The following is a 5,943-nucleotide window of genomic DNA, read 5'->3' on the forward strand; positions in this document are numbered from 1 at the left end:
TGCAGCTTCTACATCGCTTCCCCGCCGGGCGGCGGCGACTCCCAGCCTGGGCCCGCCCCCGCGCGTCACTTCCAGCGGCGCCGCCCGCCCGGCGCGAGCTGCTTCCGCCCGGCCCGGCGCGCCCCGCCCCGGAAGCCCGCCCCCCCGGGCCCGCCCCCGGAAGCCCTGCGCGGCGCGGCGCCGACCCGGCCCACGAGGCCCTTGGGTCCCGTCGGAAGCGCGGCGGCGGCGGGCGATGGGGCTTTTTCCCAGGTGTTTCTCTTCTCCCTCACACAGCGCAATGATGAAGCTTCTTTGTCTTACATTTCTTATACCACTAACAGAAAGGTGGGAGGGAAAGGGGGGCGGGCGGTGTGTTTCATGCCCTTAAATGGGGGGGCGGGGCCGGGGCGAGCGAAGCACCCGCGTCTTCAGGAAGCGTGGAGTCCGGGCAGCGGAGGGCGGTGGGAAGCGGGCTGGAGCCTCGGCAGAGGCGGCGCGGGCGGCGGGGACGCGCCTCTGTGTGAGCTCCCCGAGGGGAGGCCGCGCGGGCGTGTTCTCAGGAGGGCGTCTAGCGGCGCGGAGCGGCCGTCGGCGTGAGGCGCGCCCGTTAGCGTGAGGCGCGTCCGTCAGCGTGAGGAGGGTCCGTCAGCGTGAGGCGCGCCCGTCAGCGTGAGGCGCGCCGGGCGTCGGGTCAGTGTGAGGCGCGTCGTCAGCGTGAGGCGCGTCGTCAGCGTGAGGCGCGCCCTTCAGCGTGAGGCGGGGCAGTCGGCGTGGGGCGCGTCGTCCCCGTGAGGCCGGTCCGTCAGCGTGAGGCGCGTCCGTCAGCGTGAGGAGGGTCCGTCAGCGTGAGGCGGGGCAGTCGGCGTGGGGCGCGCCCGTCAGCGTGAGGCGGGTCCGTCAGCCTGAGGAGGGTCCGTCAGCGTGAGGCGGGGCAGTCGGCGTGGGGCGCGTCGTCAGCGTGAGGCGGGTCCGTCAGCGTGAGGCGCGCCCGTCAGCGTGAGGAGGGTCCGTCAGCATGAGGCGGGGCAGTCGGCGTGGGGCGCGTCCGTCAGCGTGAGGAGGGTCCGTCAGCGTGAGGCGGGGCAGTCGGCGTGGGGCGCGTCGTCAGCGTGGGGCGGCGCCTAGGCCCCGCCGTCTGGTCCGGCCGCCGGTGGTTCTGCGCCGGGCAGTGAGAGCGGAGCACAGGCGCCGGGCGGGAGGTCCCGGCGGGAAGCCCCAGGTGCCTGGCGAAGGGCAGCTGTAGGGTAGGGCCTTGCCCCGGTGACCTTCCTCTCCTGGCCTTTCACTGGTCATGACCTTTCCTCCCCAGAGGTGACGTCCAGGCCTCAGTTGTATTTCAGCTCCAGGCCCAGAAAAGCAGCAACAGGGAGAAGTGACCCCTCTGCTGACCTCAGGACCAGCTGCATTGGATGGGGCCGCCCATTCCCACCCTGGCCCCCACCAGTCAGCCAGCGGCAGCCTGGACCCTGAAAGGACAGGCCTGGAAAGCGGCTGAGTGTGCTGTTAGGCTCTTTCCGTGGGCGCTCCCCTGAAATCACCCTTAAAACCCTGGGGGTGGAGGACTCGGAGCCCCCCCCAGGTGCATCGGCTTCACCTTCTTCACTTCAAGCTCCAAGGGCCCTCCGTTTCCCTCTATAACTTGTTTCCTAAGCCCATTTCCTCTACAAATTACTCCTTCTACCTGTGTGATTTTCCAAATAAATGTTTTCTTATAACTTGAGTCTTGGCTCTGACTTCTTTCCTAGCCAGACCGCAAGCACAGGGGTTGCTGGGCCCACGGCCAGTCGATCCCACCCGTCTGACGCTGGTGCTGCTCCTGCCGCCTACAACGGTTCTTAAGAGCTTCTTGTTTTGATTTCTCTGGAAAAGTCTGCCCAGACCTCGGCCGGCTGACAATGTCCTGTTCTTCCAAAGTAGATCTCCTTCAGCGCCTTCGATTCCGTTTCCAGGCCCTCAACCAGTCGCCAGCACTGGCTGTGTGTGGGCAGCGTTTGCTTCCGTTTCATCTTTCTCCCTCTGTCTGGTCGGCTGCGCAGAGCGTCAAGGTGCAGAGCCGGATTTGCAGGTTTGCAGCCACAGCATCACCGTGGAGGGCAGCTTGTGATGGGCGATTTCTCCTTCACTTTCACTGTGTGGATGGATGGGGTCCCAGCAGCCTTTGATCTCTGATCTGCCTCCAGCCTCCTTTATGAGGATCAGTCCAGCACAACCTCGATCCAGATCCCAGACACAGACGGATGAGATACTGCCTCAAAATACAGGCCTCCACACTGGTCAGAGGCCTTGGCCTCCACCTCCATCTTTCTCAAGGAGAGAAAACAGGGCCCCATCCTCCCACGGAAGGTCATGCTTGCTACTCCATGATGCCTTACTGGAGTCCCCATCTCTGTTGTAGTCACACAAAAGGGAATCCTTTCCCACCCCCTTGTCTGGCAATTTTCAGTGGCTGGTCAACAGGAGACAGGAGAACCAGGTCACTGAGGTTTTTCTGGATTTTCTGTGGAGGCAGGTGCCTCATTAAGTCCAAGGCACAGTCCAGCAGCTGATGACTCCTGGTGGCCATGCCAGTATCCATGGCTCTCCCCCCAGCAGCAGAGCCCAGCGCTTCCACTTCTCCCAGTGCCCAAGCCATTGCCTAGCAAGACATCTTTGTGATTCACTTCACTGCAATTTAGTCCCTTGGGCAGCAGTTTTGTTGGGGGCACGTGGTTACATGATGGGGCTGGATGCTTTTGGCAAGTGGACCAGGTCTGTCCTGTAACCCACAGCCATGACCTCCTGGTCTGGTGGCCATGGCTCTGGCTTAGGCCACTCCCCAGGGTTGGGCTGCAGTGTGGCTTCTTTCACTGGCCACATCTCTAACTTCACAAAAGATATGCTCATAAAGGAAACTGAAAAGGGGGGAAGAATCACCTGACTCCTAGAGAAAGGATTTTGAAGCCATTCAAGTGACATTAAGATCAGAGAATCAGAGACTTAAAACTTTTTTTTTTTAATCCTCACTTGAGGATATTTTTTCAGAGAGAGTGGAAGGGAGAGAGAGAAACGTCAATGTGAGAGAGAGACATAGACTGGTTGCCTCCCACATATGCCTTGGCCAGAGCTGGAGATCAAGTCTGCAGCCAAGGTCCATGCCCTTGGCCGGAATTGAACCCAGGAGCCTTCAGTCCACAGGTGGACACTCTAACCACTGAGCCAAACTGGCCAGGGCAAGACTTAAAATTCTTTGTAGTGACTTAGAACAGAAGGGTAAAATGTCAGAGTTTCAAATACAGCAGCAAACTCCTGCTTACTGACATCAACTACGACAGAGAGACATAGAAACAATTCTGAAGGGAAGGTAGATCATGCAGAAGGACTAGATGCTGAAGCTGCAGTCAGCCACTCAGTGAATTGTGGAGCTGGCCTTGTACCATCAGCTCCTGTATCACATTGGCTTATGACATCAACCATCAAGCTTTAGCTTGCAAGGGAGATGACACTGGCTTTGCTGACCTGTTTCATCACAACAAAAGCAAACAGGTTGTTCAATGGAGTCCTGAGACTTGAGGCCGAAGGGAGCCATTGGAGACATTTTGTTCAGACTTTTCACAACACGAGGAGCAGCAGCTTTGATCACAATGAAGTCTACGTACTGCAGAATAGCATCGAGGAACTTCAACAGAATTGAAATAAGGAATTGATAAGCATCAGCTGGAAGGGGCAGTCCTGCAGACTGCTTGTCAACAGCAACCGGCAGAAGTCACAGGCTCCAGGAAAAAAAATACACGATTATGAAGAAAAGATAGAAGAACTGGAAAAGCCGTTACAGCAGGTGGCAAAACACAACAGAACCAATCAAAACTCAGTCACCTGGAAAAACCCCAGCACATTCAAGCAGAACAACTGATAGTTTCCAAGTAACAAAAGTCTGGAGTCTTAATATAGAAAACGGAAGTGAAAAGCATGATTTATCTCAAGCCAAAACTGAGAGATCACTGAAAGAAAAGAACAAGAATTGGAGATTAGGCTTCTAACGGAAAAGAATATCTCTTCGACTGAACAGATCAATCAGCTGTCCAAAGATGAGACTGATAAACTAATTCAGTTTCCAGCAAAAAGAATTAGAGGTATGAGGCCTTTTCACTAGCATATCTTCAGCTTCCCACATACAGCAGCAATTGCAAGTGCGTGGTTTGGAAAGCAAACAAATATTGGCTGCTTTAAATGAGAAGACTGTGGACAATAGCAAACTAAAAAGAGAGTATCACAAAATTACAGGTGTCATTGATTCCAAAGGCAGACCTCGTGAAGCTACAGGGCATAACTAAAAGCTGTCTGCTAGGTTTGAAAGCACTGGTCAGGTTATGCTTAGAGAAGCCATTCACGATCTACCACACATCACTCGAGAACAAGACATGGAGATCAACCCACTGGGGCAGACTGTCAGACTTTACTGACAACTTTGCCAACATCCAGCACTCGTAACAAGGTTAGAGGTATTAATGTGAATCGGTTTGAGGACCTTCTGCAGGAGCTCAATAAACTTAAACAAGGTAAGATCAGTGAAGAGTGGAAACAACAGGTGATGCCCACAGTACCAAATACACAGAGTGAGGCAACCCACCTTTAGAAACAACCTCAATGGCCTCAGACCCAGGTCTCAACTGACAGTGATAACAGTTCTAAACTACCAATGAACTCTACTGACCTGATTCAAAATGTTAAAGGGAATGAAATCAAGCTCAAAGATTTGGAGAGGGAATTAGCACAAATTCAGCTCAGCATAGCTCAGGTTTGTGAAGCCGAGGGTGTTTTTTCAGGCGATCTTGACCTTATCTCATTAGATCCCTCCACCAGGTCATTTACTTGAGTCTGCAGACCCTTCAGGCACTTGAGCCTGACAAACTGAGTGAGTCTTCTAAGTTGCTCCAAGAAAAGGTAGAAGAACTCAGAAAATCAACGCAGGGAAAAGGTGCAATGATTAAAACCCTCCAGAGAGATAGTGAGAGATTGTCTGATTCTATGGCTGCCACCTCTGAACCAGAAGGGAAACACTGATGATAAACTCATTCAGAAATTAAGCCACTAAAGGAGAAACATGATGTTTCCCAAAACTTACCTAGGGAGAAGGAGCTCCTACTCAAAGCAAAAGGCAAGGAGTTACTTTCTCTAAGTGAGAATTTCACTAAGGAAGTGAGCAAAAATGGACTTTTGAGACAGCCAGGCTACTTAGTTTTGAAGTGGGTGTCTGTAAACTAAAATGGGAAAATGAAAAAAAGGGTAGAAACATCTGGGGAAAGGAAACAGAAAATCAAGCCTTAGACAAATACGCAACTCTCTGTGATGAGGGAAGAGAAAGAATCGAAATACTTCGCAATGAAAAAAGAACAGGGCAAGACCAGGGAATTAAATCGACTCTTAAATGCAGTTACATCAAAGCAGGAAAAGACAGTAATGTTTTGACAGGAAAGTCATGTTGGCACCGAAGCAGAAACGAATGCAAAGCTGTGCCGAACAGAATGAGGTACAGCATTTACTTGACAAGGAGTTATGTTCAAACCAGGAGCTGCAGAGATCTCCCGACCTGCTTTAGAATCGGAAGAGGCCTGTGTCCGCCAAGCTTTGGCTGCAGGAGACAGAGCAGCTAAGCTAAAAATGAAAGTCTCAGCACTGGAGGAAAAGCTCCGCTCGTCTTCTGGTGCGATGAAAACTGCAAGCCATCGAGCTGGGTTTCAGGTGCTTGCTGCAGGAACAGCTGAGTGCTATTGCCAGGGAGAAGCCCGAGCCCGCACTGCACCTCTGCCTCGGGAGCAAGAAAAGCAGCCCACTTGCACGCGCTAACCCAGAGCTCATGTTGGCTGAGGGGTGGCGAAGGCAGACGCCTAGAAGGAAAACTGATGTTGTTACAGGGATGTCTGCAGCAAGCAAACTCTGGCTTGGATCCGAAGGAAGAATAAACTGAAGAATTAAAAAACAGCC

General features: G+C 53.5%; 1 pseudogene; it reads right to left on the minus strand.

Annotated features, from left to right (window-relative positions):
• Positions 1–1,723: 1,723 nt before the first annotated feature.
• On the minus strand, positions 1,724–2,557 carry LOC107544746 (F-actin-capping protein subunit beta pseudogene; annotated as a pseudogene).
• Positions 2,558–5,943: the final 3,386 nt, after the last annotated feature.

The sequence above is a fragment of the Miniopterus natalensis genome, chromosome 3 (genome assembly GCF_054644295.1).
Source record: "Miniopterus natalensis isolate mMinNat1 chromosome 3, mMinNat1.hap1, whole genome shotgun sequence".
Lineage (NCBI taxonomy): Eukaryota > Metazoa > Chordata > Mammalia > Chiroptera > Miniopteridae > Miniopterus > Miniopterus natalensis.